General features: G+C 43.3%; 1 protein-coding gene and 1 long non-coding RNA gene across 3 annotated transcripts in view; both read right to left on the bottom strand.

Annotated features, from left to right (window-relative positions):
- The window catches only part of WSCD2 (WSC domain containing 2), a 247,943-nt gene that overhangs the window by 165,145 nt on the left and 54,931 nt on the right, over window positions 1-27,867 (bottom strand). The gene's annotated exons all lie outside the window — the stretch shown is intronic.
- On the bottom strand, window positions 23,893-27,387 carry LOC309610673. The gene is made up of 2 exons (XR_014234125.1): window positions 26,523-27,387; window positions 23,893-24,224 (listed from the first exon to the last, which is right to left on the bottom strand). It is a non-coding gene; the product is annotated as an uncharacterized lncRNA (long non-coding RNA).

Below are 27,867 nucleotides of genomic sequence, written 5' to 3'. Positions count from 1 at the left end.
AATTTCTGCCCTGAAAACCGGTTTATCTGTACCATTTTTCTAGGTTCCACATATATGTGTTAATATACGATATTTGTTTTTCTCTTTCTGACTTACTTCACTCTGTATGACAGTCTCTAGATCCATCGACATCTCAACAAATGACCCAATTTCGTTCCTCTTTATGTCTGAGTAATATTCCATTGTATATATCTACCACATCTTCTTAATCCATTCGTCTCTCGATGGGCATTTAGGTTGCTTCCATGACCTGGCTATTGTAAATAGTGCTGCAATGAACATTGGGGTGCATGTATCTTTTTGAATTGTGGTTTTCTCTGGGTATATGCCCAGTGGTGGGATTGCTGGATCATATGGTAATTCTATTTTTAGTTTTTTAAGGAACCTCCATACCGTTCTCCATAGTGGCTGTATCAGTTTACATCCCCACCAACAGTGCAAGAGGGTTCCCTTTTCTCCACACCCTCTCCAGCATTGGTTGTTTGTAGATTTTCTGATGAAGCCCATTCTAACTGGTGTGAGTTGATACCTCATTGTAGTTTTGATTTGCATTTCTCTAATAATTAGTGATGTTGAGCAGCTTTTCATGTGCTTCTTGGCCATCTGTATATCTTCTTTGGAGAAATGTCTATTTAGGTCTTCTGCCCATTTTTGGATTGAGTTGTTTGTTTTTTTAACATCGAGCTGCATGAGCTGTTTATATATTTTGGAGATTAATCCTTTGTCCATTGATTCGTTTGCAAATATTTTCTCCCATTCTGAGTGTTGTCTTTTCGTCTTGTTTATGGTTTCCTTTGCTGGGCAAAAGCTTTGAAGTTTCCTTAGGTCCCATTTGTTTATTTTTGTTTTTATTTCCATTACTCTAGGAGGTGGATCAAAAAAGATCTTGCTGTGATTTATGTCAAAGAGTGTTCTTCCTATGTTTTCCTCTAAGAGGTTCATAGTGTCTGGTCTTACATTTAGGTCTCTAATCCATTTTGAGTTTATTTTTGTGTATGGAGGTAGGGAGGGTTCTAATTTCATTCTTTTACATGTAGCTGTCCAGTTTTCCCAGCACCACTTACTGAAGAGACTGTCTTTTCTCCATTGTATATCCTTGCCTCCTTTGTCATAGATTAGTTGACCATAGGTGCGTGGGTTTACCTCTGGGCTTTCTATCTTGTTCCATTGATCTATGTTTCTGTTTTTGTGCCAGTACCATATTGTCTTGATTACTATAGCTTTGTAGTATAGTCTGAAGTCAGGGAGTCTGATTCCTCCAGTTCCGTTTATTTCCCTCAAGACTGCTTTGGCTATTCGGGGTCTTTTGTGTCTCCATACAAATTTTAAGATTTTTTGTTCTAGTTCTGTAAAAAAATGCCATTGGTAATTTGATAGGGATTGCGTTGAATCTGTAGATTGCTTTGGGTAGTATAGTCATTTTCACAATATTGATTCTTCCAATCCAAGAACATGGTATATCTCTCCATCTGTTGGTATCATCTTTAATTTCTTTCATCAGTGTCTTATAGTTTTCTGCATACAGGTCTTTTGTCTCCCTAAGTAGGTTTATTCCTAGGTATTTTATTCTTTTTGTTGCAATGGTAAATGGGAGTGTATCCTTAATTTCTCTTTCAGATTTTTCATCATTAGTATAGGAATGCAAGAGACTTCTGTGCATTAATTTTGTATCCTGCAACTTTACCAAAGTCATTGATTAGCTCTAGTAGTTTTCTGGTGGCATCTTTAGGATTCTCTATGTATAGTAGCATGTCATCTGCAAACAGGGACAGTTTTACTTCTTCTTTTCCAATTTGTATTCCTTTTATTTCTTTTTCTTCTCTGATTGCCATGGCTAGGACTTCCAAAACTATGTTGAATAATAGCGGCGAGAGTGGACATCCTTGTCTTGTTCCTGATCTTAGAGGAAATGCTTTCAGTTTTTCACCATTGAGAATGATGTTTGCTGTGGGTTTGTCATATATGGCCTTTATTATGTTGAGGTAGGTTCCCTCTATGCCCACTTCCTGGAGAGTTTTTATCGTAAATGGGTGTTGAATTTTGTCAAAAGCTTTTTCTGCATCTATTGAGATGATCATATGGCTTTTCTTCTTCAATTTGTTAATATGGTGTATCACATTGATTGATTTGCATATATTGAAGAATCCTTGCATCCCTGGGATAAATCCCACTTTATCATGGTGTATGATCCTTTTAATGTGTTCTTGGATTCTGTTTGCTAGTATTTTGTTGAGGATTTTTGCATCTATATTCATCAGTGACATTGGTCTGTAATTTTCTTTTTTTGTAGTATCTTTGTCTGGTTTTGGTATCAGGGTGATGGTGGCCTCATAGAATGAGTTTGGGAGTGTTCCTTCCTCTGTAATTTTTTGGAAGAGTTTGAGAAGGATGGGTGTTAGCTCTTCTCTAAATGTTTGATAGAATTCGCCTGTGAAGCAAACTTGTCCTGGACTTTTGTTTGTTGGAAGATTTTTAATCACAGTTTCAATTTCATTACTTGTGCTTGGTCTGTTCATATTTTCTATTTCTTCCTGGTTCAGTCTTGGAAGGTTATACCTTTCTAAGAATTTGTCCATTTCTTCCAGGTTGTCCATTTTATTGGCATAGAGTTGCTTGTAGTAGTCTCTTAGGATGCTTTGTATTTCTGCGGTGTCTGTGGTAACTTCTCCTTTTTCATTTCTAATTTTATTGATTTGAGTCCTCTCCCTCTTTTTCTTGATGAGTCTGGCTAATGGTTGATCAATTTTGTTTATCTTCTCAAAGAACCAGCTTTTAGTTTTATTGATCTTTGGTATTTTTTTTTGTTTCTATGTCATTTATTTCTGCTCTGATCTTTATGATTTCCTTCCTTCTGCTAACTTTGGGTTTTGTTTGTTGTTGTTTCTCTAGTTCCTTTAGGTGTAAGGTTAGATTATTTATTTGAAATTTTTCTTGTTTCTTGAGGTAGGCTTGTATAGCTATAAATTTCCCTCTTAAACTGCTTTTTCTGCATCCCATAGGCTTTGGATTGTCATTTTTTCATTGTCATTTGTCTCTAGGTATTTTTGGATTTCCTCTTTGATTTCTTCAGTGATCTCTTGGTTATTTAGTAACATAGTGTTTAGCCTCCATGTGTTTGTGTTTTTTACATTTTTTCCCCTGTAATTCATTTCTAATCTCATAGTGTTGTGGTCAGAAAAGATGCTTGATATGATTTCCATTTTCTTAAATTTACTGAGGCTTGATTTGTGACCCAAGGTGTGATCTATCCTGGGGAATGTTCCATGCGCACTTGAGAAGAAAGTGTAATCTGCTGTTTTTGGATGGAATGTCCTATAAATATCAATTAAATCTATCTGGTCTATTGTGTCATTAAAAGCTTCTGTTTCCTTAGTTATTTTCATTTTGGATGATCTGTCCATTGGTGTAAGTGAGGTGTTAAAATCCCCCACTATTATTGTGTTACTGTCGATTTCCTCTTTTACAGCAGTTAGCAGTTGCCTTATGTATTGAGGTGCTCCTATGTTGGGTGCATATGTATTTATAATTGTTATATCTTCTTCTTGGATTGATTCCTTGATCATTATGCAGTGTCCTTCCTTGTCTCTTGTAACCTTCTTTATTTTAAAGTCTATTTTATCTGATATGAGTATTGCTACTCCAGCTTTCTTTTGATTTCCATTTGCATGGAATATCTTTTTCCATCCCCTCACTTTCAGTCTGTATGTGTCCCTAGGTCTGAAGTGGATCTCTTGTAGACAGCATATATATGGGTCTTGTTTTTGTATCCATTCAGCAAGCCTGTGTCTTTTGGCTGGAGCCTTTAATCCATTCACGTTTAAGGTAATTATCGATATGTATGTTCCTATGACCATTTTCTTAATTGTTTTGGGTTTGGTTTTGTAGGTCCTTTTCTTGTGTTTCCCACTTAGAGAAGTTCCTTTAGCATTTGTTGTAGAGCTGGTTTGGTGGTGCTGAATTCTCTTAGCTTTTGCTTGTCTGTAAAGCTTTTGATTTCTCCATTGAGTCTGAATGAGATCCTTGCCGGGTAGAGTAATTTTGGTAGTAGGTTCTTCCCTTTCATCACTTTAAGTACCTCATGCCACTCCCTTCTGGCTTGTAGAGTTTCTGCTGAGAAATCAGCTGTTAACCTTATGGGAGTTCCCTTGTATGTTATTTGTCGTTTTTCCCTTGCTGCTTTCAATAATTTTTCTTTGTCTTTAATTTTTGCCAGTTTGATTACTATGTGTCTCGGCGTGTTTCTCCTTGGGTTTATCCTATATGGGACTCGCTGCGCTTCCTGGACTTGGGTGGCTATTTGCTTTCCCATGTTAGGGAAGTTTTCGACTATAAGCTCTTCAAATATTTTCTCAGGTCCTTTCTCTCTCTCTTCTCCTTCTGGGACCTCTATAATGCGAATGTTGTTGCGTTTAATGTTGTCCCAGAGGTCTCTTAGGCTGTCTTCATTTCTTTTCATTCTTTTTCTTTATTCTGTTCTGCAGCAGTGAATTCCACCATTCTGTCTTCCAGGTCACTTATCCGTTCTTCTGCCTCAGTTATTCTGCTATTGATTCCTTCTAGTGTAGTTTTCATTTCAGTTATTGTATTGTTCATCTCTGTTTGTTCTTTAATTCTTCTAGGTCTTTGTTAAACATTTCTTGCATCTTCTCAATCTTTGCCTCCATTGTTTTTCCGAGGTCCTAGATCATCTTCACTATCATTATTCTGAATTCTTTTTCTGGAAGGTTGCCTATCTCCACTTCATTTAGTTGTGTTTCTGGGGGTTTATCTTGTTCCTTCATCTGGTACATAGCCCTCTGCCTTTTCATCTTGTCTATCTTTCTGTGAATGTGGTTTTTGTTCCACAGACTGCAGGATTGTAGTTCTTCTTGCTTCTGCTGTCTGCCCTCTGGTGGATGAGGCTATCTAATAGGTTTGTGCAGGCTTCCTGATGGGAGGGACTGGTGGTGGGTAGACTAGATTTCTGTTATTTTTAACAATTGCATAATAGTCTGTTGGATGGCTATAACTTAGCTGATTTACCCTTCTCCTCTTGTTGGCTATTTAAATTGCCCCCTTTGATTGTTATAAATTGCACTACTGGCAAGAATTACAGTCTTTTCAAGAGCTTTCTTTTCCCCAGAATATTTCTGTGGTTTCTCAAGGGTGACCATGCCACAGTTGATGGCTATCATGGAAGAGGGAACGTGGCCTATTATATCAAGGGTGACACCTCATTGCAAGAGGACACAGGGTACTTCTCCTTCAACACTGTTGGGGGTGGAGCTCCTGCTCTTGGGGAGGTGATGTGGGGCTTTGCCACTGCCCTGATGCCTTCTAACATTCTGGTCTTCTGCAATTTTCACCCTGACCTCTCCTCTGCCCTTTATTGATCTGTCCCCATCTGGGAGCAAACCCTTATTTTTATTCCCATGGCACAGCAAAGACTAGACCAGCAAGTCTGCCAAGAAGTTGCTGAACTTCCAGGAGGTATTTACAATCAAGCATGTAATTTATTTCTGCTGCTCGAGGTGGCTTCTCTCAGAATCCTTAGGCTCCAAGCCCATCCTATGGGCCTTTACTGTCTGCCCCTTGCCTGGATGCTGTCCTGCCTCCAAAACCCAGGGGCAGCGGATCCAACCCCACCGGGAGTGACTTTGAGCACATCTGCACTGCTGGGGTCCAGACCTCCTTGTCTAAAATGCCACCTCCACTGTCCTCCTTTCCTGCCCACAATTTAACAGTGGGAATATGGACATAAATGAAGACCACCCAAATGAGAATAAGTGAAGGCTACTTATTTAGAGATGGCTATAAAGCAGAGGAATCAGCCACAGTCACTTGCATTTGGCAAAAACTCAAAGGCCAGCAGAGAAGTGGGAGAGCTTTATAGTGGAAAAAAGGGAAAACTTCTGGTATTCCCTGGTGGTTGGCACGGGGAGGCTGGCGGCAGGCATGCTATATGCACTAGAAGAAGGCATCCTATGTGATTGGCTAGGGGAGCTTATTTTCCTTTCTCTGGTCAGTCCTAAATTGGAAGTGGGGGCAAAACTGGGGAACCTGGCAGTTAGTTATTGATCAAGCCCTTACCATTTGGGGCTAATCGTTGCAGAGGCTGTAGGTCAGAGTTCTATTCTTATATATAGTCTGGCCATTGTCCACTTCTATATTTCAGTCTCAGAATTGTCAACTCCCTTTATGAGAAGCCTCACCGGATACCAATAAGGGGAGGTCTGGCTCCTCGGTCCCAATACAAGGTGATCGTATCAGAACAAAACCACCCAGCATCAGTACCTTTCCCAGAGTCTGAGTAATTCAGTCTTCCCTAGCACTGTAAAAAGAAAAAATTCCACTTATATCAGCACTTGCCTAGAAAACATTCAAGCTAAGTGTTGTGTCTCATCGCAAATGGTTGTAACCAGCTGAAGGTGGTATAAAGGGCCACAAACTCTTAGTGACCCTTGAATGCCAGGCCTCATTGGAAGTAACTGAAGACTCTTTCCTGACCAGTGGATCTGTGTACAGACCCATGGACCCATTCGTTCTGTCCACAGGGCTAGCTCCCAACCAGAAATTAGCACAGAACCATGAAAATTCCTTTCTAGCGCTTACAGCTCCTGACTTCATCACCTCTGTGCATGATCTGCTCAGTGAAATTCCTCACTGGCTTAACAAGTTAATAGACTTTGTTTCGTAATTTTTTTTTAGCTCTGTGGCATTTGTGTATTTTCGACTACATCTGCATGACCTCAACTGCCGAGCCCAGGCTGGGCTCCCCCTGAGCTGGACCAGGTCGTTTTTGAAGTTGGGCTTTCTCATCCTTTTTGTGGCCACCAGGACGTCTGCCCCAGCTCCCCATCAGCAATACTCATCATGAGGGCACAGCAATCCCTGAAGACATGCAGTGGGATCTGGGCCTCCTGCACAGAGCTGGCTAAACCCATACAGGAAAAAAAAAATCCACCTACCCACCCCAAGTAAAACAAAGTCTCCAGAGAATGAGGAGGACCTTGGCCTAACCATCTGCATTCAGGATAATGGCGAATTCACAGCTTTCCCTGAAACAACTGACATCCACTTGCACTGGTCTCGTGAAGCCAAAGGGTCTGCATCCAGGAGGTTTTTCCAGAACAAAGGAACAGCGTGCCCCACAGGACATTTAAATCCCCACCACTTGCCGAAGACGGCTTTCAGTTATAAATTGAAAGTTTTCCCAGCCTCTGCTAGTCCCAGTGACGTTTATATACCTTTGTGAGAATCAGGAAGGGCACCCTCTTATATCCATGAAAGTAGAATGGTGTAATCCACCATTTTAAAAAAATAAATAAATTTATTTATTTATGGATGCGTTGGGTCTTTGTTGCTGTGCGCGGGCTCTCTGTAGTTGTGGCGAGCGGGGGCTACTCTTCGTTGTGGTGCGCGGGCTTTTCATTGTTGTGGTTTCTCTTGTTGCGGAGCACGGGCTCTAGGCGCGTGGGCTTCAGTGGTGGTGGCACGTGGGCTCAGTAGTTGTGGCTCGCGGGCTCTAGAGCACAGGCTCAGTAGTTGTGGCGCACCAGCTTGGTTGCTCCGCGGCATGTGGGATCTTCCCGGACCAGAGCTCGAACCCGTGTCCCCTGCATTGACAGGTGGATTCTTAACCACTGTGCCACCAGGGAACTCCCTCCACCATTTTTTAATCCATAGATTTTCCTGGTACATTTAAAATGGGGCTTTAATTGGCCTACCAACAACAAAAGTTTTACATAATACGACATTGTAAACTCTGCAAGATTTGGAGATAGATTTATCAGCCTCTCATTCGCACAGAATAATTCCCCTGGAGCCTTGATAATAGTAGATACCTAATAAATATGTTTTGATTGAGGGAATAAAACTAATTTCTCAGGAGTGTTATAGGTCAAGAGAAAGATTTGGGGACCAAATACCTGAGGTTTGTATGCATTTGTGGAAAGAGAGAGAAAGGGAGGGAGGGAGAAAGAGTAAGAGAGAGAGGGAGGTAGATAGATAGATAGATAGATAGATAAATAGATAGATAGATAGACAGATAGATAGATAGATAGAAATATAGGTAGAGAGAGAGACAGATAGACAGACAGGTCTTCAAAGTAAACCCTGATCTGAGTTATCAAGAAACTGAAGGTTCAGAGAGGGTAGACTAAAGAGAGATGAGTTCAGGCATGACAACAAAGAGAAAGGTAAAGGCCTTTCCATTACTGTGTGACCTGAGACAAGTATCTTTACCTTTCTGATCTTGATTTTCTCATCTGAAGAATGAGGATCTTCAGAGTCTTTCTGATGAGCTCATTCATGTAAAGCACTAATCATAGGATTTAGCACAGAGTAAATCTATATAAGTATGAGCTGTTAAAAAGGAAAGACTATATTTCACCAAATCTAAGACGCCATTGATTGTACGACATGTTATTTCATGAACCACTGGTAATGAGGAAATCGTGCCAATTACTGCATGACACAACGCTTTCATGTCAGTTGATCGTAAGAAACATCCTGATTTCAGAGAACTTAAAATGTAAGGAAAATGTGCATCTTAGAATCAATGAGCTAGAATGTAAAGAAAAAATTCATCTTTCTCAATTACCCTCTCTAGGACGATTTTGTACCTCTGGCAAGCAGTCCTTTCCAAGCATCCCTTCATTCACAGAACACAAACCCCAACAGAACCTCCATGATCTTCTCACTTTAGAGACAGCAAAGTCACCTGGCTCTCAAGGTGAGGGGGGCTGCCCTTTGCTCACTCACGGAGGCTGAAGCAGGAGAAGTGGGTTAGATGAGTCTTCTCCTCTGGCCCAGGCTGGTGTCATCCTCCAGCCATACAGCATGTGTGTTTACAAACCTGGCTTGCTGACTGAGCTTTTGATATTCACCCTATGGGATTCAGACTCATCACCATAAGGAGAGAATCCAGCTTTACAAGACACTCAGGACCTGACTCCACCCTCTGTGATCTTTGGCAACTGCCCAGGGCCTGGATTTTAACCTCCCTGGAAAGCCATGATTCATGTCCTCCTTCTCAACACTTGACAGCAACCTCCCAGAGTCTGCTGAGACCTCTCCAACGGGAAATCAAAGTGTGTGGGCATTGCAGAACTGTGTCCTCCTGCTGTGAGAAACAGGGGTGGAGGGTGTAGTCCAGGTTCCCCAGCAAGGAGACACCCATGGAGGCACCCTAGCTAGCCCCCAAGACTGAATGAACCATGAGTAAAATCCTAAAGTAATGGGTCTGGAGTAATGAATTCCAACCACAAAAAGGATAATTATCAACTACAACTATTGAAAATGCATTGGTTATGTGCCAGACAATATTCAATGTACTTTACAAGCATCACCTCATTTAAAACTCACACCCATTGTGGGTAGATAATCATAAGGTCCATTTCACAGATGAGGACACTGAGGCTCAAAGTCACAAAGCTAGAAAGAGTTGGAATGAGGATTCGAAGCCAGGTAGCAATGACTCTTACCCCAGACCCCTGGGGACAGGGGAGGGACATGAGATGAGGCTAGAGAGGGGTCTGCTAGAGTCCAGCCTGGCTATCTGGGGACAACTTTATGCTTAGCAGCAGGAAAGGGTTTTCAAAGCGTTCCAAGCATTTGTGGCTTGAAGATGGTAGAGTTCTCCATCTACCACCTAAGTGTTTATTTCTCCCTCACACGTCTGTGAGTCAGTTGGAATCTGGCTGGTCCAGGCTGGGTTCTGCTGGCTTTGGCCCCGGTCAGGTTGGATCCACATCTGCTCCATGCATCTCTCATCCTCCTTGGACTAGCGGTCTGACTCCAGAGGCATGTTCTACTCAGGCTAAAGACAGGAGCTTGAGGGGGCCAACCCCACAGCGCAAACGCATTCCAAGTCTCTGTTTGGATGACATCCTCTAATGTCCTCTTGGTCAAAGCAAGTCACACGGCCCAGGCCAAGTCAAGGAGTGGGATGCACGGTCCTCCTTGCAGATGCGCGAGGGAGTGAATCTTTGCTGAATAAAGACCTGACACCCTACATCCTCCTTGTGGGATTTTCTTTCTGTTTTGCGATCATCTGGCCATTATTATGGCAGAAACCATTTCCCTGGCACAGTCTGGGTCACGGCACCCAAATTATCGGTGCACAGTTTTCTTTTTCGCTCCTAAACTTTGGTCTGTCACCTCCAGCTATAAGCTGAGCTCCTCCTCTGAATTCTATAACTCTAGCCCCCCCGTCTGAACGGTAAGCCCCCCCTTTTTTTTTTTTAAAGATTTATTGATTGATTGATTGATTGATTGATTGCTATGTTGGGTCTTCGTTTCTGTGCGAGGGCTTTCTCTAGTTGTGGCAAGCGGGGGCCACTCTTCATCGCGGTGCGCAGGCCTCTCACTATCGCGGCCTCTCTTGTTGCGGAGCACAGGCTCCAGACGCGCAGGCTCAGTAGTTGTGGTGCACGGGCTTAGTTGCTCCGCGGCATGTGGGATCTTCCCAGACCAGGGCCCGAACCCGTGTCCCCTGCACTAGCAGGCAGACTCCCAACCACTGTGCCACCAGGGAAGCCCTTAAGCTCCCTTTTTAATTAAAGAATCCTTATTCCTGAGGAAGCAATGCTCTCTCTAGGCTTGTCACCAGGTAATAATCACTGCCTCTGACATGTAACTGATAGACTCTCCTACCTGGAGCCTCTCCACCAATGACCACGGTGAGCCAGTCTATTTCTCTCTAGCTTGTGGTCTGGGACAGCTTCCAGGAGAGATATTCATTGCTCACTGGGCCTCATCTTGCTGCCTTAGAAACTTCCCCTTATTTGGCTACTCCCTGCAGGTAAGCGTTGTCATTGTGGCCTCTCTCAGACCCTTTAATGTGCTTCTCTCTGGCTACCCCTGTGGCCCCATGACTTTGCGTGACCCACCCTGTTTCCCGATCTGCAAGCATGTACGCTCCCTTCAAAGAGAATCTTTATCTTTCTTTTTTCTTTTCCCCTGAGCTTAGTTCAAACATCTAGGTTGTTGGGACTTCACACAGCCCTTCTCAGCAATCCAGGGTGCCTGTGTGCCCCAAAGTCTCCCACCAGGCATAGCCCTTCCCCTGGATTGCTCCACTGGGCATAGCGGAGACCAGGCGCTATTTCCCATCTTCCACCAGCACCACTGTCTCTCCCACTGCCCCCTCCCAGGAGCCCATTCTAATGAGCTGAACTTCCCCTGTGCTGATGGGCCCATGAGTCCAGGATGAAGAATAAGGTGTGAATGGCTTTCACCCCCTTGGGATGCATCATATCAGAGGGGTCTTAGTGTCGCTGCTTGGGCATCAAGCTTCGAGAATCTGCTCCTTTGCTTCTCCCTATAACCCATGTATCCAGGTGGCTGGCCTGGATTGGGGATGGATTTTAATCTTCCCACTCAGAATCCCCACGCCCCTATGACAACTCAGGCTTTTCCATTAGCATAGTGTCATGAGGCTAGACCACCTCTTCCCTTGGGGTGAATTCTCTCCCTGAGGGCTCCCTGACTGATGGCAGGGGTCACATTCTAGCAGAGATCCCTACTCATCAATCAAAGTCCACTTTTACATGAAAAATTTTTGTTTCCTGGAATATAAGTCACAAATCAATCCAAAGCATGACCAAGGAGAGGAGACTTCAGGGAATCTGACCTGGAAAGAGAAACACTTTTGCCCAAGGCAGATCATTAGCACATCCCCCAACAGAGCTGAAAAGTCAATCTTTCAATGTGTCATGATTAGATTTCCATTTGGAGTTAACATCTTCCCAACTGCTGAGATCTGAAAAGGCCTCTGGCCCAAGCAGCGGGAAGACAGGAGAAGAATCAGCATCATTATTAATACTCTGTATGTAATTTCAAGGGAAAATGATCGGGAATCGGGGGTGAGGAAGGAGGGGGCCGCACAAACCAAAATGCCCACGTCCTTTGAAAGCGGCTGTGATTGATTGAGTTACGTCCCTGGTTTGAAAGTGTCCTGAGTGGTCCCCTCTCTGGTGCAACCAATTATCTTCCTGCCTGCAGGAGCCACGGGGTACATTAACAGGAAACCAAGGTGATTAACACAAAATTGAAATATCTCCTCTGGAACAAGAGCAAAAACTGCAATTCAACCGCACTTGGCTGACTCTGGCCTGAGCACCACGAACTTTTCATTTGCCGCTACAGGAATGTTCTGCTACAGGACATTCCAGCTCCATCTGGTCACTGAGCCATAAATATTTTTCTCTACCACCTGACCAGAAGTCCTGGGGAAGGCATGGAGTTCCAGATGGAGAGCCCAGATGATGGACAGACCGTGACCTTCTCAGGGTCCTCAGGGATGCAGGGACATACAAGGGAGCCCCAACTGAGAATGCCCACGACTTGACAGAATTTACAGGAAACTGTGGGTCACCTGAGCCAGCACCTCTCAAAGTGTAGTGCTCACGGCTAGGTGGTTCGGGGCAGGGCAGTAAATAACACTGACAGAAAGCCATTCTCTTTTGGGTCTTAAACAGTAATGGGAAAAATCATTCCTTCTCAATTCCCTTTCATCCTTCTGATTAAGTCAAGGAGGAAGTCTCTCTTTGGCGATAATAGATCTCTAATACCAAACACCTGCTAATCTGTCCTGATATAACCAAGAGTCATCAAGAACCAGAGAAGAACCTCAGGCAGGCAACAGCCTCCAGCCAGAATTCTGTTTAAGACTTACACCCGGAAATGGCATAGCATCCCTTCTGTCATATGCTTTTGGTTAAAGCCAATCCCAGGGCCAGTCGGATTCAACGGGAGGGGACAACACCTGGATGTAAATATTGGAAGGCATGGTTCACTGTGGGCTGCTAATATCCAGACACCCACTGTACCCACTTCTAGAGTCCGAACCACTCACTCTGCCAGAGGGTTGGAGACCCCTTTTGCAATTAAAAAAAATCTGTTTCATTTGTTTCATATATTCCTTTAAGCAACACATATCAGCTCGGGCCTACTTTGTGCTGGGCCCAGAAGTCATTAAGGCACAATCGAACAGAATTTTGCCAAGACCAAGACCCTTGACTTACTCTTTGTCTAGTCCCCACGGGGCCAATCCAGCACCAGACACAGAGCTAGTGTCAATCAGTCACAAATCTCACCTCCAATGCCTACGGCTCTGTGAATTGCAGCTGGTCAGTTAACATGCTTCAACCTCCACGTCACCATCTGTAAAAGGGGAATGATGCTTCTTGGCCAGCTTCTTGTGGGAGCCAATAAGATTAACATATGGAAGCATTTAATACAAGTTGGTGAATGAATGTGTACATGAGTGAGTAAGTGAATGAATGAGTGAGTGAATGAGTGAATGAAAGAACAGATCCAGAATCTCCTCCATGCCAGGCATGGGGCAGAGATCAAGGGGTTGTAGAGTTGAGGGGTTAAGATCTTGAACTCTGGGGTCAAAGTGTCCATGTTTAAATTCCAGCTCTGCAGCTCAGTTGCTGCATGACCCTCTCTGGGTCTCAGTTTCCTCATCTGTAAAATGGAAACAATGGGAAAACTATCTGCCGAGCTTACAGTCAGCATCAGCTGTCATGAGGGATCCAGAGACCAGTAAGTTCTGCACAGGGCAGTGGGCAGGGGCCCTGAGTCCCTGTTTTCCTGCCTCCCAGGGTGCAGGCCTGTAGGGGCTGTGAATGCCAGCTGTCTTGGCAGCTACTAATTCTGGACAGTCTCCAAGTGTAACTCAGACCCCGCAGAGAGAATCTGTAAATAAGGCCTCCTGTAAATCACAGCTAACCACTCTCATCAGGCCCCTCGTGCAGCTTTCAGATCCAATAAAGTCAGGCCCTCTCGCCTGACCCATTATGCCACCCCCTCACCCTGATCAGAGACCCTGGAAGGGAGGTGGTTCTAGGGCTGATGTTCTGAGACCCGTGTCCTGACTGTCTCCATAAATGTGGAACTCACGGGTCTCTATGCCGCTGTGATTCCACCCTCTCCCTTTTCTGTCCACTTAGGCCATCTGGTTCATCTCTCCAGTTTAATAAAACTAGCATCCTCACGGGCTCCCGCCAAGGCCAGAGATAGGCAGGATACCTCCAAAGTTTAAACCAAGCCAGACCTTAATTAGTCAGCAACATCAATATCACTTTTTCCTGTGATTAGCATTTCAAAGTAAATTCTACAACTTGGGCTGTCAGCATCCAGGAGCCTGGCAGAAGGTTGTTATGTGCAGCAGGAAAAAAAAAAAAAAAAATCACACCATGGAGAGTGCCTGGGATTTCAGAAACTCAGCAACTTTGCCGAGGCCCCTTCCTCTCAGCTGCTGACCCCATGCCAAGTTCCCCAGCTGGCTCCATGCTTCCCTTTCTGTCCGTGGGCCTGACCTTTACACTCTGAGGTCTGGGTCAACAGGAGGTCGGTGGAACCACCGAGAGCTGTAAACTGAGGTCCACAGGCTAATTCTCCTAGGTGATGTGTTGTCTTTCTAAACAGCAAATTGTACACAAAAGTCTCCATTTCTGGCTTCTTCTGGGAAGTGCCAGATCTGGCCACACTGAGCCCACCTTTCCTCCTGTGGCAGCATCATAAGAACTGAGTAGCAGCTGCCACTTTTAGACAGACATGAACTCTCCAGTTTGCCACGGTCCCCATCATTCCCTACTGTCCGGTACCTGGCTCTCACATCTGTTATGTGTGGGGCCTTGGTGAAAACTTGAGTTTTTGTCCCCTGCTATTGGGGCTGGTTGGATGAGGCAGGAAATTCTGGACGGCCCACAGACCGTTCAGAGGCGAGACCAAGGGTTAGCCCTCTCAGGAAGAGGAGGGGAATGCAGATGGGGCCAGAAAGATCTCATTGGGTGTGAAGGAAAAGCCTGGCAGAGGGCATAGGCCCCACTCAAGCAGTCCTTCTGCCCCATCACCCCCAGCTTCTCTCCCCCTTCAACTCAAATCTCCTGAAAATCTCTGAGACTGGGGGTAGAGTAGAATGAGCACCTGCACAAGTGACAGGACAAATGGGTCCCTGCCCAGATCTGTCACTAACCTGATGGATCACCATGGACACGTTTCTCTGTGCCTTGGTTTCCCCTTCCGTAAAATGAAGCTGTTGAACTGGCTTACTGACCTCTGAGCTTCCTTCCAGCTCCTTGTCACTTGTCCCAAGGAAGAGGCTGAGTGACCAGAGGCTCTCTGAGCGCTGGAGAGGGGAAGAGTGACACTCCCCAGTGGATTTAGACACCTCCCCCTCAGTAATCTCTACCACTTGCTCCATCTGTTTATATAAATGAACATTTTCTGAATCTTAGGTAAAGGGCTTTGTCTACTGTGCGGCTTCAAGTCAAGTCCCCAGCGCATGGTTCCAGGGAAACAGCACCCCTAAGCACCTCCCAGAGAGAAATTGTGGCATTAATACTGAGCCTCTTGCTCAGGCCTTGACCTCTGTCTGCTTTCAACTCTGCCAGTCCACCAACAGTTCTTAAATGTTCACTCAACACACCTCTTAAATTTGTTTTAAGCATCTTTCATGTGCCGGGAAGTGTGCAGGGTCCTAGGGCTTTGGTGTCTAAGGGAGTGTAGGGAGAATTCTGTTGCTGACACCCATGGCTCTCTGTGAGAGAGAGGGGGTGGGGAGAGAGAGAGAGAGAGAGGGAGAAAGAGAGAGAGAGAGAGACGGGGCGGGGGGAGAGAGATGGAAAGATGGATGAGTGAATGGATCTATGGAGAGAGGGAGGGACTCCACCCATCAAGCTCTTAACCAACCCCCTGACCTTCTTATTTCCTTTTCTCTTGCTCTATCAGTGTCTCTCATATTCTACCCTCTTCTCCCACCCTCCCTGTGCTCTGCAGGTTGAGTGGGTAAAAGAGTTGAGATCAGAGACCTGTTCTCTGTCCCCTCATTTTCTTTTCTGGGTTTGGGTCCCACTTTCTGGCGTCATGGCCCACTCTTTCCCTGACCCCCTCCCTCCATGTGTCCACTCAGGACTGCCCAGGAGACCCTGCTGCTCTAGCCACTGCCCTGAGGAGCAGAGACCCCGACTGACAGGCCAGTGCCTCCCCCGCTGAGAAGCTGGCTCCCCATGGGGACCTCTAGGTTCAGAGATGGGTGGGAGGGGGAGGAGAAGGGCAGTGAAATTGAGAATGCTTTTAAGACGTCAGTGGTGGCTGGGCTGTAACTGGAGATGGCATTCTCTCCCCTCCTTCCAGGCTCCAAGCACTCTTCTGAGAATATTTGCTTTGGCATCTGCAGGAAGCTGGCAGCATGCAAGCGGTGTATAGAAGGCTGCTGGAAGGAAGGGCCAACAGGCAGCTTCTTTCTAAGTGAACCCAGCTCCTCCCTACCATCCCAGCATCTCCTGAGGGAGAGGCTTCCTTGCTTTTGAAGGGGAGCAGAATATATACCAAGGTCTTTTAGGGTCAAGAGACAGTGTCTGATAGAGACATCTATCCCCTGAGGCATCAGCCCGCATCTGGACCAGGACAGTGCTGTGGGTCTGGAGGATCTACCCATTGGTCTTGGTCTGCCTATTGTGCTCCTCCACCTGCACAAAAAAACTACTTTTCATGGATGGCCCCATGCTCCTAGGCTCCCATACCACCTCCATTGACAACAACCACTTAATAATGACAGTAACAATAGTAGCTGATTGTTTCAACAGTACACACATTGGGTAACAGCCCTGCTAAACTCTCTAGAGCCACTAAACTATTTCATCCTCCGAACAGTCCATCAGCCAGTTATTAATGTACTATCAAATTCACACCACGTACTCCCTGTGTGATCTGGACAATATAGTTACCCTCTCTGAGCCTCAGTTTCCCCACCTGTAAAATGGGAATGATGACACTTGCTTCATGGGGCTGTTGGGGGATTTTTTCTATGCCTACAAAAGGCTTGACCCAAATCCTGACTCATAAAAGTGGAAACTGACTTTTCAGAGGCGTTAAGTTATTTATTCAGGGACACACAGCCAGCATTAGGGGCCAGGTTTTCCTGCCCCTAAAACAAGTGCACTCAGCCAGTACACTATGCTTAAAATCAGAGCTCTCTGCAGCTGAACTGCAGAGATCCATCATGAGCATGTAAACCATAATCCACGTATGCCACTGCATTTTAAACAGAAATTGAGAGTAAGCGGTTCACATGGGACTGAGCAGCTGGTGGTCATGTCGTTACCCAGCAAATCATTCTTCTCCCTAAGGGACATTTGCAGCAGAGTGGTCTGGGGGAGGCCAGAGATTTTGCAAGGCCTCCTCAAAGCAGGTGAGCCCCTTTGGACATGTGTACAGACCACATCTCTTAATGTTCACTCTGACTTTGACAGCAGGGAAGAAAGGATGAATCTCTCAGCTCCATGCTTCCCAAACCTGGCTAGGTATCACATCACCTGGGGACTTGACAAGAATGTACATTGGTTGGCCCCATCACCAGACCTGGTGATTCAGACGCTTCAGCATGCATCCTGAAGATCTGAATTTCAAGGGCATCATCACAAAACTTTTTTGGGGCAGCAGAAAACTACCACTACCATTGTGTCCCTGAATCGTCAACAACATTTCTGAGGGGTCAGGATTTTTAAACCTGATGAGGTTACTGAAGCTCAGAGAGATTAATAAAATTCGCTCAAGACCATACAACTAGTGTGTATCAGGATTAATTCTACTCTGAGAAGAAAACTCAAAATTTTAAAGATGGTTTAAACAAAATTTTAAAGATGGCAGTTTATTTCTCTCTCACAGAATCAAAAACTGCAGTTAAGGGAGTTCAGAGACCTAGGCCTCTTTCTAACCTGTTGCTCTGCTAGCTCAACACAAGTCTTCCCCCTCATGACTCAAAATGGGTGCTCCAGCTCCGGTCGTTATGCCCATCTTCTAGCTTCCAGAAAGAAAGATGAGAAGGTGATTTCTGGAAGTTTTTGAGATCACTGCCTTTTGACTCTATTGGCCATAACTTACTCTCATGGTCATGGCCAGCTGAAAGGGAGACTGGGAAATAGAGTCCTATTCCCAATTTCAAGATTGAGAGCAGGAATTTAAACTACCAAGTGGCATGTGGTTTATATTTCTCATCTTAATCTTAACAAGGCCCAATGAAACAGATGTTATTATTATCTCTGCATGACAGATGAAGAAACTGAGACTCAGAACAATTAAGAGTTTTGCTCAAATTAGATGGCTACTCCTTAGTTGGGTTAGGGTTTAAACCCAGGTGGGCTTACCCTGAATTCTATGATTTCCCCTTCCTTACATGATGTTGTGACGCCAGCAGAAGATAGGAGGGAGAACCCTCTGTTAACAAAGCTTCATCTTGGCAAAGATACCTTCTATCCAGTTTTGAATCCATGCACTTGGGGAAAAACATCACAACTTCCCTATCACCCAGGATCAGGAAGTAGACAGGTGGGTTGGTTCTGTAATGTGAAACAACCCCTGACAATAATTGGGAAAATGCCATGCTGCCGTGTGTGTCTCACACACGCTGGGACCCACAGGCTTGGCTGCTGTGGATGGAGACACCCTCTGGCTTTCTCAACCCCTCCCTCTTCCCCTGCTGTCCACCACCTCCTCCTCCTTCTTCTTGGATCCACACAATGGACCAGATGATGTACATTCCCAGGAGCCTTATGACTGTCACCTGCTCCCACAAAGGGCAAAGGGAGAGATGGAGAAGAGGCATTGTTGTCTGTAAAGGGACAGACAGAAAATACTTTAGGGTTTCCAGGCCATAACGTTTCTGTTATGACCACTCAACTCTGTCAGTGGAGCATGAAGCAGCCATACACAATATGTAAATGAATAGCTGTGTTCTGATAAAACTTTTTTACAAAAACTGGTGAAGGCTTGATTGGACCCACAGGCCATAATTTGCTGACCCCTGGCCTAGTGGTTACATGCACAGACTGGCATCCATCAACACTTCCTACAAATCCCATCTTCTAGGGTAGATGGGAATTATCTACCTAATCTTGGGCCTCAGTTTTCTCATCTCTCCCATGGGAATAAATATACCTACCCCCACCCCATGATTAATAAATTCTCTGTTCCCCAAACAGGCAAGCTTACTCTGACCCCAGGGCCTTTGCACTTGCCTTGCCATCCTTTCCACTTCCTTCCAGCTCTTGCATGTTGGCTCCATCTCATCATGAAGTTTCTTAAGTCACCTTCTCAGAGGCTTCCCTGGCACCCCTGTCCAGAGTAGTGAACCTCCCAGCCTGGCACATAGCAGATGCAGAAGCCAACTTATTTAAAATACATTGATTATTTTCTAGATGAGGAAAGATATGATTTCTGCAGGCCAGGAATTCCCCGCACTGGGAATGCTACCTTCTCTCCTTTTCCTGAACCTTCAGAGCAGGTCACAGGTGGGATCTAAAACTCAAGGCAAGGAGAATCAATGCACCTTTCTCCGGCATGTACTTTTCAACTCCGGGCACTTCCTTCTTCAATCAAGTGGCTGGCAGGGTTGGCAGACAAAAGTAAATGATGGGGTGACCTTCAAGGCCCTTCAACCAAGCCGCGAGTGCAGAGTTTCGCTGTCTGGTGACCCATCCTCACCCTGCTGATGGGCCTTCCGTGAGTCACCCAGAATTTTCCACCTAGATTTATGAAATCCATTTTCTCTGAGACAGACTAAGCAGTTTATAGAGAACCAATATCATTAGGTTAATGATTCCCCATAAATTATTCCCCACACAGCCCAGTTAATCCCACAAATGGAGCATTAATGGTGGCAGGTCAATTGCTGGCCCTTCACAATTCCCTGGGACGACCATGGCTTAGGCAGATGGTGCTGCCTAGTAAGGTCCTGCTTATCGGGGCTGAATCCCCACTCCGTTATAATCCTCCATCAGCCACTTCAGGGCTCCCGCTGCAGCCTGGGTGTGATGTCCTAAATGAACGTCATGGATGGGAATTATTTTCTGTCTCGTTTCATCCTTGGCCATGACTTTTCAGTTTCCACTGATGTCTGATTTATTTATCTGTTTATGAAGCAACCCGTTTGGCTTGAAGTGACAGCGATAGGCATTTGATCAAATCGAGTCACAAATCTCATCTTCCACCATCCTGAATTTTTATTCCATCATTACTTAACAAAATAGAATTAAGTTGGGGAGAAAGCAGGCTCTTGCATTATGCATTGGCCTCATTTCAGTGGTCTTTATGCTCTCTCTTGGGGTTGCAGCTTTTCCACATTACCAAGTGTTCTCAGAGGAAAGCAGTTGCATCTCTAATGCCTGAGAAATTTTGTTCTCCACTCTGATTTGCCTGGGTTCTGAAAGTTGGCAGAGCTATTCAAGGGACATGCATCAGATTCTCTTTAGCCAAGGTGGTTCCCATGGGACAATACTATATAAGGTTTTTCCACAGAATAGCAGAGCTTCCCAAAATCTAACCTCCTTAGAATCAAGGTGTGTTTTCAATGTGTCCTATAAGCCCTGCTATTCCTCACCCAAGCAGGCATGGAGTGGCATAGAGCATACAATATTGATACCATCATCATTATCAAAATTACTGGAAACTAATTATCAAAGTTCTTGCCAGGTGCCAGGCACTCTGCTAAGTGTTTCTCATATTTATCCCCATTCTATAGATGAGAAAATTGGGTAAGGGACAAAACTAGGACTCAGTTCTCATCTACCCACCACCAGAGCCAGGTTCTTAACAACTCTGATTCTGCCTCACAAGGAGGTACTTCGTTTCTTGCCAAGGAAGAAGGGAAAGTAATAAATATCTACTGGGCACATATATGTTAACATTATCCACATTACCTCATTTTATTCTTTTTTTTTTAATTTATTTTTTAATTTTTAAAAATTTATTTTAAAAAACCATAATGGTACAAAAAGGTTGAAAGTAAAAGAACTGGAAAAGATATACTGTGCAAATATAAACCAAAAGGAAATTATATAATAACAGATACAGTAGACTTGAAAGCAAAAGTGTTACTAGGAATAAACAAGGGCGCTTCATATCAACAAGACCTATTTACCAGGAAGTTTTAAATTTGTATGCACTTAACTTCAAATTATATACAGCAACAGAGCTACAAGGAAAATATAGACAAATTCACTATCATAATAGGAGATTTAACATACTGCTGTCATTCACTGATAGAGGATACCTCTTTCAGAACCAGTAGACCCCCCCCAAAAAAATTAGTAAGGATATAAAAAACTTAAATAAAGTGAGCAGCAAATTTGATTCAACAAGCAGATACATAGTCACTATACTCCAAAACTTTAAATTACAAATCATTTTCAAGCACACTTGGAACATTTTTAAAACTGACCATATTGTGCTATAAGGCAAATTTTAACAAATTTCAAAGTATTAAAATTATACAAAGTGTGTTTCTTGACTTGTAGTTAAGCTACAAATCAGTGACAAAAAAATAACTAGAAGTTATGAAATACACTACTTCTAAGTAACCCCCCAAAAAACAAATCACAATTGGAGTTAGAAAATAATTTGAACTGAATGATAATAAAAATATTACATACCAAAACTTGGTTGTGACTAAAGCTGTGCTTACAGGAAAATGTATACTCTTTTTTTTTTCAAGGTAACAGTAGTGGGGGTTTTTTTTTAATTGTACACGTCTATAAACCTAATAAATAGGTTTTCTCTATTTTTTTTTTATATACAGCAGGTTCTTATTCGTCATCAATTTTATGCACATCAGTGTATACATGTCAATCCCAATCGCCCAATTCGTCACACCACCACACCCACCCCCCCGCGGCATTCCCCCCCGGTGTCCATACGTTTGTTCTCTACATCTGTGTCTCAATTTCTGCCCTGCAAACCAGTTCATCTGTACCATTTTTCTAGGTTCCACATATATGCATTAATATATGATATTTGTTTTTCTCTTTCTGACTTACTTCACTCTGTATGACAGTCTCTAGATCCATCCACATCTCAACAAATGACCCAATTTTGTTCCTTTTTATGGCTGAGTAATATTCCATTGTATATATGTACCACATCTTCTTTATCCATTCGTCTGTCGATGGGCATTTAGGTTGCTTCCATGACCTGGCTATTGTAAATAGTGCTGCAATGAACATTGGGGTGCATGTGTCTTTCTGAATTGTGGTTTTCTCTGGGTATATGCCCAGTGGTGGGATTGCTGGATCATATGGTAATTCTACTTTTAGTTTTTTAAGGAACCTCCATACTGTTCTCCATAGTGGCTGTATCAGTTTACATCCCCACCAACAGTGCAAGAGTGTTCCCTTTCCTCCACACCCTCTCCAGCATTTGCTGTTTGTAGATGTTCTGATGAAGCCCATTTTAACTGGTGTGAGGTGATACCTCATTATAGTTTTGATTTCCATTTCTCTAATAATTAGTGATGTTAAGCAGCTTTTCATGTGCTTCTTGGCCACCTGTATGTCTTCTTTGGAGAAATGTCTATTTAGGTCTTCTGCCCATTTTTGGATTGGGTTGTTTGTTTTTTTAATATTGAGCTGCATGAGCTGTTTATATATTTTGGAGATTAATCCTTTGTCCATTGATTCGTTTGCAAATATTTTCTCCCATTCTGAGGGTTGTCTTTTCGTCTTGTTTATGGTTTCCTTTGCTGGGCAAAAGCTTTTAAGTTTCCTTAGGTCCCATTTGTTTATTTTTGTTTTTATTTCCATTACTCTAGGAGGTGGATCAAAAAAGATCTTGCTGTGATTTATGTCAAAAAGTGTTCTTCCTATGTTTTCCTCTAAGAGGTTTATAGTGTCTGGTCTTACATTTAGATCTCTAATCCATTTTGAGTTTATTTTTGCATATGGTGTTAGGAAGTGTTCTAATTTCATTCTTTTACATGTAGCTGTCCAGTTTTCCCAGCACCACTTACTGAAGAGACTGTCTTTTCTCCATTGTATATCCTTGCCTCCTTTGTCATAGATTAGTTGACCATAGGTGCGTGGGTTTACCTCTGGGCTTTCTATCTTGTTCCATTGATCTATGTTTCTGTTTTTGTGCCAGTACCATATTGTATTGATTACTATAGCTTTGTAGTATAGTCTGAAGTCAGGGAGTCTGATTCCTCCAGTTCCATTTATTTCCCTCAAGACTGCTTTGGCTATTCGGGGTCTTTTGTGTCTCCATACAAATTTTAAGATTTTTTGTTCTAGTTCTGTAAAAAATGCCATTGGTAATTTGATAGGGATTGCATTGAATCTGTAGATTGCTTTGGGTAGTATAGTCATTTTCACAATATTGATTCTTCCAATCCAAGAACATGGTATATCTCTCCATCTGTTGGTATCATCTTTAATTTCTTTCATCAGTGTCTTATAGTTTTCTGCATACAGGTCTTTTGTCTCCCTAGGTAGGTTTATTCCTAGGTGTTTTATTCTTTTTGTTGCAATGGTAAATGGGAGTGTTTCCATAATTCCTCTTTCAGATTTTTCATCATTAGTGTATAGGAATGCAAGAGATTTCTGTGCATTAATTTTGTATCCTTTAAAGTCACTGATTAGCTCTAGTAGTTTTCTGGTGGCATCTTTAGGATTCTCTATGTATAGTATCATGTCATCTGCAAACAGTGACAGTTTTACTTCTTCTTTTCCAATTTGTATTCCTTTTATTTCTTTTTCTTCTCTGATTGCCATGGCTAGGACTTCCAAAACTATATTGAATAATAGTGGCGAGAGTGGACATCCTTGTCTTGTTCCTGATCTTAGAGGAAATGCTTTCAGTTTTTCACCATTGAGAATGATGTTTGCTGTGGGTTTGTCATATATGGTCTTTATTATGTTGAGGTAGGTTCCCTCTATGCCCACTTTCTGGAGAGTTTTTATCATAAATGGGTGTTGAATTTTGTCAAAAGCTTTTTCTGCATCTATTGAGATGATCATATGGTTTTTATTCTCCCATTTGTTAATATGGTGTATCACATTGATTGATTTGCGTATATTGAAGAATCCTTGCATCCCTGGGATAATCCCACTTGATCATGGTGTATGATCCTTTTTTTTTTTTTTTTTTTTATTTATTTATTTATTTTTGGTTGTGTTGGGTCTCTGGTTCGTGCGAGGGCTTTCTCTAGTTGCTGCAAGCGGGGGCCACTCTTCATCGCAGTGCGGGGACCGCTCTTCATCGCGGTGCGCAGGCCTTTCGCTATCGCGGCCCCTCCCGTTGCGGGGCACAGGCTCCAGACGCGCAGGCTCAGTAGCCGTGGCTCACGGGCCCAGCCGCTCCGCGGCATGTGGGATCTTCCCAGACCAGGGCTCGAACCCGCGTCCCCTGCATTAGCAGGCAGATTCTCAACCGCTGCGCCACCAGGGAAGCCCTGTATAATCCTTTTAATGTGTTGTTGGATTCTGTTTGCTAGTATTTTGTTGAGGATTTTTGCATCTATATTCATCAGTGATATTGGTCTGTAATTTTATTTTTTTGTAGTATCTTTGGTTTTGGTATCAGAGTGATGGTGGCCTCATAGAATGAGTTTGGGAGTGTTCCTTCCTCCACAATTTTTTGGAAGAGTTTGAGAAGGATGGGTGTTAGCTCTTCTCTAAATGTTTGATAGAATTCGCCTGTGAAGCAAACTTGTCCTGGACTTTTGTTTGTTGGAAGATTTTTAATCACAGTTTCAATTTCATTACTTGTGATTGGTCTGTTTATATTTCCTATTTCTTCCTGGTTCAGTCTTGGAAGGTTATACCTTTCTAAGAATTTGTCCATTTCTTCTAGGTTGTCCATTTTACTGGCATAGAGTTGCTTGTAGTAGTCTCTTAGGATGCTTTATATTTCTGTGGTGTCTGTTGTAACTTCTCCTTTTTCATTTCTAATTTTATTGATTTGAGTCCTCTCTCTCTTTTTCTTGATGAGTCTGGCTAATGGTTTATCAATTTTGTTTATCTTCTCAAAGAACCAGTTTTTAGTTTTATTGATCTTTGCTATTGTTTTCTTTGTTTCTATTTCATTTATTTCTGCTCTGATCTTTACGCTTTCCTTCCTTCTGCTAACTTTGGGTTTTGTTTGTTGTTGTTTCTCTAGTTCCTTTAGGTGTAAGGTTAGATTATTTATTTGAGATTTTTCTTGTTTCTTGAGGTAGGCTTGTATAGCTCTAAACTTCCCTCTTAGAACTGCTTTTTCTGCATCCCATAGGTTTTGGATTGTCGTGTTTTCATTGTCATTTGTCTCTAGGTATTTCTTGATTTCCTCTTTGATTTCTTCAGTGATCTCTTGGTTATTTAGTAATGTAGTGTTTAGCCTCCATGTGTTTGTGTTTTTTACATTTTTTCCCCTGTAATTCATTTCTAATCTCATAGCATTGTCGTCAGAAAAGATGCTTGATATGATTTCAATTTTCTTAAATTTACTGAGGCTTGATTTGTGACCCAAGATGTGATCTATCCTGGAGAATGTTCCATGTGCACTTGAGAAGAAAGTGTAATCTGCTGTTTTTGGATGGAATGTCCTATAAATATCAATTAAATCTATCTGGTCTATTGTATCATTTAAAGCTTCTGTTTCCTTATTTATTTTCATATTGGATGATCTGTCCATTGGTGTAAGTGAGGTGTTAAAGTCCCCCACTGTTATTGTGTTACTGTCGATTTCCTCTTTTACAGCAGTTAGCAGTTGCCTTATGTATTGAGGTGCTCCTATGTTGGGTGCATATATATTTATAACTGCTATATCTTCTTCTTGGATTGATCCCTTGATCATTATGTAGTGTCCTTCCTTGTCTCTTGTAACCTTCTTTATTTTAAAGTCTATTTTATCTGATATGAGTATTGCTACTCCAGCTTTCTTTTGATTTCCATTTGCATGGAATATCTTTTTCCATCCCCTCACTTTCAGTCTGTATGTGTCCCTAGGTCTGAAGTGGGTCTCTTGTAGACAGCATATATATGGGTCTTGTTTTTGTATCCATTCAGCAAGCCTGTGTCTTTTGGTTGAGGCCTTTAATCCATTTACGTTTAAGGTAATCATCTATATGTATGTTCCTATGACCATTTTCTCGTTTTGGGTTTGTTGTTGTAGGTCCTTTACTTCTCTTGTGTTTCCCACTTAGAGAAGTTCCTTTAGCATTTGTTGTATAGCTGGTTTGGTGGTGCTGAATTCTCTTGGCTTTTGCTTGTCTGTAAAGCTTTTGATATCTCCATCAAATCTGAATGAGATCCTTGCTGGGTAGAGTAATCTTGGTAGTAGGCTCTTCCCTTCCATCAGTTTAAGTACCTCATGCCACTCCCTTCTGGCTTGTAGAGTTTCTGCTGAGAAATCAGCTGTTAACCTTATGGGAGTTCCCTTGTATGTTATTTGTCGTTTTTCCCTTGCTGCTTTCAATAATTTTTCTTTAATTTTTGCCAATTTGATTACTATGTGCCTTGGCGTGTTTCTCCTTGGGTTTATCCTGTATGGGACTCGCTGCACTTCCTGGACTTGGGTGGCTATTTCCTTTCCCATGTTAGGGAAGTTTTCAACTATAATCTCTTCAAATATTTTCTCAGGTCCTTTCTCTCTCTCTTCTCCTTCTGGGACCCCTATAATGTGAATGTTGTTGTGTTTAATGTTGTCCCAGAGGTCTCTTAGGCTGTCTTCATTTCTTTTCATTCTTTTTCTTTATTCTGTTCTGCAGCAGTGAATTCCACCACTCTGTCTTCCAGGTCACTTATCCGTTCTTCTGCCTCAGTTATTCTGCTATTGATTCCTTCTAGTGTAGTTTTCATTTCAGTTATTGTATTGGTCATCTCTGTTAGTTTGTTCTTTAATTCTTCTAGGCCTTTGTTAAACACTTCTTGCATCTTCTCGATCTTTGCTTCCATTCTTTTTCCGAGGTCCTGGATCATCTTCACTATCATTATTCTGAATTCTTTTTCTGGAAGGTTGCCTATCTCCACTTCATTTAGTTGTGTTTCTGGGGTTTTATCTTGTTCCTTCATCTGGTACATAGCCCTCTGCCTTTTCATCTTGTCTGTCTTTCTGTGAATGCGGTTTTTGTTCCACAGACTGCAGGACTGTAGTTCTTCTTGCTTCTGCTGTCTGCCCTCTGGTGGATGAGGCTATCTAAGAGGCTTGTGCAGGCTTCCTGATGGAGGGACTGGTGGTGGGTAGAGCTGGCTGTTGCTGAGGTGGGCAGAGCTCAGTAAAACTTTAATCCGCTTGACTGCTGATGGATAGGGCTGGGTTCCCTCCCTGTTGGTTGTTTGGCCTGAGGCGACCCAACACTGGAGCCTACCCAGGCTCTTTGCTGGGGCTAATGACAGACTCTGGGAAGGCTCACGCCAAGGAGTATTTCCCAGAACTTCTGCTGCCAATGTCCTTGTCCCCACGGTGAAACAGAGTCACCCCCCACCTCTGCAGGAGACCCTCCAACACTAGCAGGTACGTCTGGTTCAGTCTCCCCTGGGTTCACTGCTCCTTCCCCTCGGTCCCGATGCACACACTACTTTGTGTGCGCCCTCCAAGAGTGGAGTCTCTGTTTCCCCCAGTCCTGTTGAAGTCCTGCAATCAAATCCCACTAGCCTTCAAAGTCTGATTCTCTATGAATTCCTCCTCCCGTTGCCGGACCCCCAGTTGGGAAGCCTGACGTGGGGCTCAGAACTTTCACTCCAGTGGGTGGACTTCTGTGGTATAAGTGTTCTCCAGTCTGTGAGTCACCCACCCAACAGTTATGGGATTTGATTTTACTGTGATTGCGCCCCTCCTACTGTCTCATTGTGGCTTCTCCTTTGTATTTGGATGTGGGGTATCTGTTTTGGTGAGTTCCAGTGTCTTCCTGTCGATGATTGTCCAGCAGCTAGTTGTGATTCTGGTGTTCTCACAAGAGGGAGTGAGAGCACGTCCTTCTACTCAGCCATCTTGACTGCTCTCTCCCATTTTGTTCTTTTTAAAAAAAATTTCTTTAAGGATATTTTAAAATATATTATTTATTTATTTATTTATTTATTTTTGGCTGCATCGGGTCTTAGTTGCGGCATGCAGGATCTTTCATTG

The sequence above is a fragment of the Balaenoptera borealis genome (genome assembly GCF_965194805.1).
Source record: "Balaenoptera borealis genome assembly, chromosome: 14".
NCBI classification, from domain to species: Eukaryota; Metazoa; Chordata; class Mammalia; order Artiodactyla; family Balaenopteridae; genus Balaenoptera; species Balaenoptera borealis.
This window is presented reverse-complemented; position numbering and strand designations above follow the sequence as displayed.